Here is an 11,027-nt window from a genome sequence, read left to right as displayed (position 1 = left end):
GAATGTGGTAATTTTTTTGCATTCTTCGAGCTGAAAATCGCGCGATAACTTTGCGACGATTTGCTCTCATACACGTGCAGATATGAAGAGAAGACTAAAGATACGCGATGGAAGGTTCGCTCTCTCGATTTAACGCGAACGATCATAATCGAATGTGTCCAGATCAAACTTTTACGCTGACAAAGAAAGCACGATGAAACGCTGAAGTATAGCAATAATAAAACTTTTGTTATTATTGTTATCGTTTGACAATTTAATGTTTCAAGCGGAGCATACGAGTGCAGTCAGTTGGCTTCAACTTTTGTATTTACCATTTTTGAAGCATATGTTTCAGCGTTTAAAATTGATTCCGTGCACCACCATCAATATCAAATTTTTATGCGACAAACGTCAAGATTACGTTTCTCTCTTTGTGACAGTAAAGATAATAGATTTCTTGACAGAGATTTAAATTCAAATATAATATAAACATCAATATCAAGCAACATTACAACTAATTAGCAGACAGGATTACGATTAAGGATGATGATTATGATGTTTTTTTTTTTTTCAAAATCGCTCGTGAGCGTGAGGACCAGTTTTTTCCACGATGCACGATGATTCGTGGAATTTAATTTTCGAGCGAATTGGATTTTTGTGTCGCGTGCAGTATCACACCGTCATGTGACACGTACAGCCGGTGACACGTGTAAGAAGGACGCTTCAGTTACTAATCGTGGCTGCCGCACCCTCCTCCAGTGCGAAATGATCCTCGAGTACCATAGGAACACTTTTCTACGCGCAGCGTAATAACCGTTTGAGCACGAAACGAGCATTATCGTCAATCCGACCGAAGAGATGCACAAACATTCCGCTTTCAATTTTCCACTTCCCCCGCGGCTCGCGGATCGAATTATCCGCCCACTACCTTAAACCGATCACTAGGCGGGCTCTCGATTGCCGCCGGCTAAGATTACTTTGGGCGCTAATTTGAGAACGTTCGTTTTACGTTCATCTCGCTACGCTTATCGCCTTTTATGTAGCATGTCTTAATTATTTGTGATATTTGTCACACTCGCACCGATCGTTCCGCGATCTTTTTGTTTTGCGGGCGATTCTATCGTGAACAACACAGCTATTTCACGTTAGGCAGAAATGCGAGGAGAATCGCACGTTCCCGCACATGTGACAAGTTGACGTCCGGACGCCGAATGAAGCGAAAAGGCGTCGCGACGCCTCGTACACTGGAATGGGGTAGCTTTTGCGCCTGCGTCCAGTTCTCCATTCTCTAGCCTCCTTCCATGTCCTTCTCTCTTTCATTCTGTTTTTTTCTGTCTCTTTCTCTTCTTCTCCGCAATGTCCTTTCTCGTCTGTCAAAGCAGTTCCTTGCATCTTCGTAACGAATAAAGTCGGATCTCTTTAAAAATGATCAAGGAATCTTGAACACGGCAATCTATAAACCAAATGGAGATTTAATCTTAATTTAAATCTCTTTCTGCAGTAGACCTACACGAGAACGATGTTAATTAGATTATTTGTTATCATGAGTTAAGATCCATTTATATATAATTTTATATATACATTCTTATTTGTTTTATTTTAAAATTGTGTAATATATTGTGTAAATTTTATTCCAAACAATATTGTAAAGAAGTTATAAAAACAATGCAATATGTCAAGAGCTAATGAATCAAGCTCGATTGCCGTGCTATTATAAACAAAACTTTAAATCCGTATGTTTAAACAATTTTAAATGTTTCAAGCTATTCGATTATTTTCAGTAATTACTCTAACGGAACCGAAAGAATAAAATTACACGTTGTAACGATTATTGATTAGCATCGCGGAGATGTCGTTTTCGCCAGATATTCAGGAACAAAAAACGCAACAGTTTTAGATATTAAAAGTTTTAATCTTTAATTGTTAAATCTTATTTTTCTTCCCTCGTCATGTAATTTTCTTTCCCATTGTATCCTTATTTTAAATGATATTTTTCCTTTACAAAGAAAGAAAAAAAGAAATGTCATTATACTTTGGAAGATTCGCCTTAATCTTAATCAAATCGTAATATAAGAGCCGCGGTACTTGTTCATAATCGAATCAGGGTACTACACGATTTTGCGGCAGAGAAAGAGAAATAGTCTAATCTCGTTATTAGGAGATTGGGAGGAATCTGATTCAACAATAGGAACCATTAAAATGTCAGCATAAATTACCAGGTCGAAAGAAAATCCGGATTTTTAGTTTTCTCGCATTAGGGTGGGGTCGCTTCATCTTTATCTTTTATTTTTATCTCTTTAGTCGCTACTTTTGCGCATTTCTTTTTACCAACCCTTTCACTCGTGATCCTCATTAAAGTGCATTCTAGCTCGCCAAAGTGCTTTGCTCGGGTTTGTCTCCTGTCATTGACGCGTCCATCGATATCAGCTTCCGGTTGCAACGATATGATTCTCAACTCTGCTTTGATGTAGCGAAGCAATCTCCGCATCAGCGAGGATTGCTTTTTCTTGCAACTACATTTGTCGTTTGTCTCGTGTTAATGGAAATGGCGCTTTCGCGAATGGTACCCACGTACGTGCTTCGGTGTCTTTGAATAGCTAACGTAATTAGCACCTACAAATGCGGATTTGCGTTAGTAAATCGGAGCAATCGGTTCAGTGGAAGTGTTCGATTGATTGGTATGTTTAGTTAATTAATCGAGTAATTTAGCCGAAAATTGGAGCGGTTCTAAACGGATGGAGGTGATGTACGAAAATACTGCGGTCGTAGATAGGCGAATGTTTCACGAATACATTCAGTTCCGTATTACCATTACAGATTTGGTACTAAATCTATTCTGATATCTATTTCGCGTTAACGTAAACGCAATTCTCATGTTAGTTATATGCTGTTAAATAGTATTTAACATTAAACATTTTAAATTGATAGATCACGAAAATGTAGAGGAAAAAACATAGAAACCTGGATAGTTGCAATTATTTTAAATATTTTGTAATAGCGAATTCGATTAAACTCCACACTGATACACAAAAGCAACTGTACATTAATTTAACTAAAATGTAATAATGACATATTATGTATTATTACATACCTTTACTTTGTTTAATGTACAATAGTTTTAATGTGTACTAAATGTGCATTAGTGCGTTGGAATTAAACTTGTTATTAAATATATATATTTTTAGAATAATGAAATAAAAAAACGAGTTTTTATCATTACTATTTTTATGTAAGAACAATTCTGTGTGTTTTTTTTTAATTATATCTTTAAAATTTATAACGTTCAAGAGAAGAGAGAGAGACAGATACTATACTTCATATTGCACTATTAAAATTTTTGCCGATATATTTCCTTGTATTCTAGTAATATTATATTGCGGTCGTATTTTAATGGAATTCAGTGATGAATCTTCCTCCTTATTATTCTCTGTCGCAAAGTGCACAGGCATTGCGCAATATCTCCTAACATATGTGACAGCGAGAATCGTTTTGCATATGCGAAACAATTTGTAACAGCATTTCGCGGCGTTAATTCCTTTCGTTAATACATGCTATATTGAGCTTTACATCTCATGGAAACCTTCAAAGATATTCGCACGTCACCTCGTTGAGCGTGTGAGGTTTACAATGAGTGCAGATAGCAAACGCGTAGCAATTCGTGTTCGATTGAAAACGTGCGCTTCGTATTTCTGTTCGAAACTCGTCGTTTCATCAAAGTCGATCCGGACAGAAACTGGTATAATTTCGATGAATTCCATTTTCCCCGTTATACATAGACACGTTGAAACAGTGCCTTAGATCGCGTTTCCATAGTAATCTCTAAAGGGCGATACGGGCTAAAGTGGATAGGGGGTTACAGTGACCAGTGCCGAGCTGTCCGTTACTAAATAAGGGTCTTGTTTAAGTAACGTTACGAAACAAGATGGAAAAAAGTAATTAACTATTTTGACATTTATGTGACGTTTTTATCATAGATGTTTTATCCTTTCTATTGAATCTAATATAATTTTAATATATTTCATTGTTATTCAATATCGACGACCGTGCAAATTTGAACGCTAGAATTTTATATTGTCTTTGAGATATGACTCTTTCATTTTATCAAGTTTTATGACAAAATATTCCCTTTCAGTTAGAAAGTACATCCGAGACTGGTTTTTTTCTCTATATTTATACCGAAATAACTCTAAAAAAGATAAAACTTTTTTAACACGAGAAGGGTGTCCACACCCTTATCTCCTATAGAGGTTGTTCCGTAGAACAGATTTAGAAAATTCCAGAACAAGCGAGAAGTTCCCGTAGCGTGAAGTGGGGATGTTAGACAAGATGATGCAACTTGTGACCGCCCACGGTGTAAAACAACGAATGACCGTGAATCTATGACCGCCTACCTTACAAGGTAGGGGTAGCGGGTTACGTAGGGTCAGCGAAAAGGATACTCACTTCTGTGCGAGATCTCGTCTAGTACGGTCACGTATTTAGTCTAAAGTCAGTGCGATTATTCGTGTAATTGTTTTAGTATATACATTTATATAACCTTCGAACGTTTATCATAAGACAATTCACCAACTGTCAGGGTTATCCCGCAGTTGCAGTGTAGCGAGTCTGACTCGCGTACCGGGGCCCCGCGTACCCGCGTATAATACGAATTATAATACGAACGTTATAACGATACGAGTAGTCGAAGCATTACTAACTCGTATAATCACTGAGGGGTTTTTATGCCGTAAGGCTTTTCCCCTACGAGCAATAAAGGTTTGTCCCTGAGCTCAATCAAACGTTTCATTTATTCAACCTCCCACCAAAAAATCGAAATAGCGGAACTTATCCTTACCGGAAGGTTTCGACGATACAGAGGTGATTATTTTATGTTCTCAGTATCTAGGTAAAAATAAACTTATTGATTTTGAAGGTTTTGAATGTCATGATTCCGTTTTTCTTCTTTTGGCTACTTTTTCGCTTCTTGTTACTTCATTTTCGTTTCTCCTTGAGGTTTCTGGCATCATGCATATTGTATACCTAACACTGGAAAGCTATTACGTCGAGTTGAGCGCGGAGAGCATGTTTTACATTAGGGCGACCGAGGGCAGGCCTTTTTTTAATGGTATCGCATTAAAAACTTTCAATGAATTTATGTGATTCTGATATTTTATTTTTCATTGCGTATTTTTTTTTGAAAAAACTTTAGAATTAAAGCTTTCAAATTAGAATTAAAGCTTTGTATTGTTTTACGTCTCATACTGTAACAACGTTGTTTTGCTCACAAGAGTATTTAGTGTCACCTGTGAGAAAGCCGGTTTAAAACTGAAATATAACTTTGCCGCAAATGGGACATTTAACGGGGTAGCTTGCGCAATAATAATTATTTAAATGGCTTTAAATGCCCAAGGGAAATCATTATTTTACAGTGCGTGAATTCTGTTTGTATCAATATTAGTGATACGCGTCGGTTCCTGCGTGCATTATTGTTATATATCTGAAATAAATCATTACCTATTCTTGCAGTAAATTGAATGCCAGTTATTAATCCACACTATAACAAATTGGCACGAATTAATAAACATATATCTATAATTGTACATATGTAATAATTGTGGGGTGTCCTCTATACATGTAACTCTAGATTAGAATGGAAATGAAGATGCAATAATACATTTTGTGATATATAATCTCAGAAAAATGTAAGAGTGAAAAGCTCAAAATGCAATTTTCTTATAGAAGTTATTATATATTTTTTAAGATGATACAATTGAGTGATATTGCATAACGCATAAAAAAATTGCATACAGCGCAATAAAACTATTAAACTATCGTATTACATAAGAGATTTATAATCCTTTTATAGGATAGTACCTTTTTTAGAGTATTCTGTTATAAACAAAACTTGAAATTGTATCTAACTATTTTCAGGTAAATGTTTCTTGTTTCTATTAGACAATTGTAGTTTTCGTTCTTATATTATTGCAGAAAATATTTTATAAATTATTATACATGTTATTACAAGTACGGGGTCAAGTTACAAATGTTTCGAAGTATTTCTTGATTGATCAATTTGATCAATTCTTCGTTCTCGTTTCTCGTTTCTGCTTCGCCAATCAAATTTGAAGCGAAATTGTAGCGCAAATTGACCGTACCCTTAATTTTATAATATTTTATTCTAATTTAGTATTCTGTAGATTTGTAGGCGATATTTTGATCTGATGTATATAATTTTGTAAAAAACATATTTCCTATACTAGATATTGTACGTACAAACAGCATTCTTGATATGAAAAGATCGGACAAAGTTCATGCATAAATGTTTAACCATTTTAGTTCATGTATATTTGATGACTTTTTGTTGGCCGATGCGACATTTGAAATTTGTTGACGGGATTTTGACGACATCTCAATCATGATAAGAAATTGTCGCAGGGTTAACAGTTATATTTATCACGAGGAGCAACTTGGATGTGAAATGTAAATTGTTGCTCGTACAATCGTTTCCGATCAGACCTTTCTTATTTTTCTGACGTGACACGAATGAGATTCTTTTTGGTCGTCCTTGAGAAAAAAAACGAGGATTTGAAACTTATTTTCTTCTGTATCAAATTTTCCGTTGTAAGTGATAGATTTGGGATGTGTTATATATTATATATAAAAAAACGAACGTATTAATTTTGGAAAATTAGACGCAAAATATGATGAAACATATAATATGATATAAGTAAATATTTAATTTTGTGTTGTTCTAAGAAAAAATGTCTAAATGTCATTATAATCTTTATTTAAATATCTATTGTAAAAAGTTTACGAACCTTATTTGAACAAATCATAACAATATAGGTAATATTTATATAATTACGAATATGCGCAAAAAATAAAAACAAGAAAAAAAAAGAAATTTGCTAATATACAATAAAAAAATATAATAGAACATTGAACGTTTACATACATTGATATGATTAGCTTCTTGTAATAATTTAGCTATATACTTTTGCGAATTTCTGAAAAAATAAATGTTGGTTTTCTTTATTTTTGGAAGCATATGTGTTGAATATATTAGATTTCTTTGTTTCTTAAGATGATCTTTGGGGATTATCTACAACTGTGATCTGGACAATATTTCGGTGAAATTCAAGAAAGACGAAGAATATGTGTGAATCATCTTGGGATGTTTCCTATATTATTACGTCTCCAACTTTTGCCATTCTTCGTAAATCTACTTGTCACCTTTCCACGGATGATCAATGTCGGTTTTTCTTTCTTTTCTCGTTGTTTTCCTATTTCTCAATCGATTGACGGCAGTAATATTGAGGAGACTAGCTTTTGCCAATTGTTTTCCACGGAGTACGGCAAAGTGAATAACAGGACTCAATGTATTCCAATAAACAGCTAGTGAGATTATCAGCGTTTCGTAATCTCGTCTTATTTAACGGGGGTTATTTTATAACGTATTATTTTAACGCTTTCTTTTTATTCATTTACCAGTTTACAAGTATTTATATCGTGTTAAATTTGTTATTATATTGTAATATATACCAGGGAATGTTTATTAGTATAATTTGTAATGCTATTACTTAATGCAAGTAATATCATTATAGGTATTCCATTTTGCAAAAAAAAAAAGACAACGATCTTTGAGCCGATGTCTCGAAACAGAAATTGGATTATTTAATTATGTCAAATATTATATTATCACTTTGTAGATCATTGATTGAGAATAATAAGAATGTAGCAGCTGCTGGATTTCCAAATTCAGAGATAAATCTTTAAGCTATCTTTTGTTTATTTGACTTACGGCATTGAGCTGTGAATTGAAGCTTACGCAATGAATATAAAAAAAGGAAAAAGTTTGCATAAAAATTTGACTATTAGTTTCATAATGATAAACATATCGGAAAAAATTTTTTGTTGAAATTCATACGTAGTATAAAATGTAGATGGTTTTTGCATATATGAAAAAAAAATAACGCAGTCCGGCAGTACTGACATTTATTGCCCGATTGTTAAAAACCTATCACAATATGAAATATTACTTTTGAATTGAATATACTCTTTATTTATGGCCGTGTATTTACGTGGTTGGTTTTACACTTTTGTGTAACATTACACTTTTTGTGCGATTGTGGAAATATTTATATCTGTGTTATGTATATTGATCGGAAGGAAAAAACGAGTATAAATATTGGTCTTTTTATAATAGCGTGTAACGGCTAGAATTACTTTTTTATACATTTATTTTTGTAGTGCTTTTTCTTCCTTACGCAAGATGAGGGGCACTTCCCCAAACATTATTTGACTTCTCTTTCATCTCTCTATGTTGAACAGAAAATAAGAGTTGGTTATTTAAAATTCATACCTTACAAGATATACTGTTACGAGCAACAATATTTGTTGTTGGTTCGTACGGTAAGTACATTTTCAGCGTCTAAGTACGTTGCTTGCTTGTATTTGTGAAAAGACTGGAAATGTCTTTGATGTACGTTGTTAATGAAAGTGTCTCGTCAGAACGGAAGTACGGTTGTCCACGAGCTAATAACTCCGGAAATTCAAGACAACGTTGTTGCCTTTACCGGTGATACTTCATGCGGTTTAATTGAATACTGAATAAGTTGTCAAAAATGTTTTTCTTGAAAGCAATCTTGAAACTGTACATTAAAGTTAAACGATATTTCTCGTTTTTTATTGCAATGTAATTACGAATACGTTTCTTTTAATCAATGATTAGTATTTCATCTGAGATTTGAACTGAAAAATAAGCATTACAATTTAATTAGAAATTTGCTTAATCTACTTTTAGTCAGAACCTTTTGAAATATTTTGTTATTTTTAAATTTTTTAATGCAATAGCAATTTCCAAAATAATGCAATTACAATACTTATAATTAGTTAATGTTAAACTACTTGTAATTAAATAATACGATATAATAGATAGATTAAATGCAATTTATAATTTAAATAAAAAAGTGATATTTTTATGAATAATTTTAAATAGCTTTATTATTATTTATATATATTTTTTTAATTGTAGTTAATTGTAATTTATTTGAAATTATAGTAGATAGAAATTTTATATTTTAAATACTAAACAATTACGATAAAATGTGACATTTGGAAAAATTGATTTGGAAATTAGTTTCACAGAGCATGAATTTGTAAAACTTGAATATAATGAATAATTACGCATGGAAATAATAATTTTCTCGTTTATGTTACATTAATGAATGTGATAGCCGTATAAGCTAAATGGATTCGATTTCAAACTCGAACGCGATCAAAATACCATTGAGGATTTATAGCAATCCCGAAGGATTAATAGTTATTCTCATCGCTTCCCCTTGTCAAGCTTTCATTCCAAACGCAAGACGCACGGTCCCTTCCCAAATTACATTGCGTACAGCCAAATCCCTGTATGTAACAATGCTGGATAATGTTTGTACTGCGTATCACCGTCGGTAGCATCGCGTGCATAACAAGGTACACATATTCACGCACACATTCTATGCCGTATCGCTTCAAATTTACAATATGCATTCTGCGGTACTTAAATTATGTTACATCCATCCAGCGGCTATGAACCACGACAAGCCACACATGTATTCAGATTCATAAATAAAATCCACGGTTCGTGGCCGACATTCTAGATTAAGTCTTGACGTGCAACAATGCGATTATACGGTAAATTGAAGTCAGGTCAGTTTTTATACGGGAAACAGTTCTTATGCAAGAATGAGAAATACAATTTTAAATGTCATATTGGAGGATAAGCCAAACAAATGTAATGTCCTATTTATTAAAAATTTACATGGGTTTTTATGTTACATAGAATTTACATATGTTTATGTAAAATTTAAATATATAAAAATCTTTATCACAAATAGTTTAATGAATAATTAAGCAAAATAGTTGAAGTTCTTCTCTTACTAAAGTTAATCATAAAATTTAAAAAATTAGTTAGGCAACTGATATAAAATTATGAAACAGTAAAGTATTACCTGTACTGATATGTTGTTTATTGTCACTAATATTAATTCGTGTATATATTTATATAAAGCACGTGTATAGATTTATATAAAGCATTTACTAGAAAGATGTACGTATTTTAATATTTATGCTTGCAAGATGTTCAAGAGTCGAGAGAGACAGAGAAGTCTCCATTCTTTCTTCGTCATAAAAAGTTATTTTTATCGGAAACAGGGTGAGGCTTCATCAAGGCACCGGTCGACAAATTAGGGTGCAGTTGGCAAATGTGATGTATACGTATGGTTTTTAAAGAGTATATTTTGAAGTATTTTTGTATATTTAAAGAATTGAAGTCTCTACTGACACGTCAACATTTTATTTCTAACACACGCATCTTAAAAAAACATACGAATACGTAAATATATCTTTTTAAATCTGTCTAAAAAGAAAATCTTATTAATATTAAAGTTAAGATCTACATTCATATGTGCATAAAAAATGAGCTAATTTTTAAGCCTTAAAAAAAAGTAGTTAGTTAGTGTTACTGCATCTTGCAATAATTAATATGTTTAATATTACGCATTATTAATTATAGCAACTACACTGTTAGTATTTTTTTAAAAAGAGAAAAAGTTATTTTTTTCAAATGACTTTATGTACACACACACACACACACACACACACACAAGTATATATATATATATATATATAACAGTTTACGAGAAAAAGTTTATTCATTTAATCTTTCTGTTTTCCTTTAAAAATATATACCTGTTAATCGCACAAGAGAGAAGATTATTTTAAGAAATATTGTGATGGAACAAAAGTGATTTCGTCCTGTTGGCGGATGATATTTTAATCTTGCAAAAAAACGAAGGCGCTCTTGTTACGTTAATTTAGTAACGTGTGGTCTTACCCGAACCCTCCGTGCGTTGTTAAAAATAGTAGCATGGGATCGATCAAAAAGTGCGTCGAATAGACGTCGACGATCGCGAATTGGACGTTTCACGACGGATTGTGTAGCTTGTTAAAATTATTCACCGTTGTATGAAGTTTGACAGGCAACCACCGGTTGTGACAGATATGGATGAATCGTGCGCGAA

General features: G+C 33.0%; 1 protein-coding gene and 1 long non-coding RNA gene across 3 annotated transcripts in view; both read left to right on the top strand.

Moving 5' to 3' along the window:
* The window catches only part of LOC118644945, a 356,119-nt gene that overhangs the window by 33,521 nt on the left and 311,571 nt on the right, over positions 1-11,027 (top strand). The gene's annotated exons all lie outside the window — the stretch shown is intronic.
* LOC114254681 lies at positions 3,238-6,858 on the top strand. The gene is made up of 2 exons (XR_003626004.2): positions 3,238-4,226; positions 4,837-6,858. It is a non-coding gene; the product is annotated as an uncharacterized LOC114254681 (long non-coding RNA).

Source organism: Monomorium pharaonis, chromosome 3, assembly GCF_013373865.1.
Source record: "Monomorium pharaonis isolate MP-MQ-018 chromosome 3, ASM1337386v2, whole genome shotgun sequence".
NCBI classification, from domain to species: domain Eukaryota; kingdom Metazoa; phylum Arthropoda; class Insecta; order Hymenoptera; family Formicidae; genus Monomorium; species Monomorium pharaonis.
The sequence above is the reverse complement of the archived record's forward strand: the minus strand, read 5'-3'. Positions and strand labels throughout refer to the sequence as shown.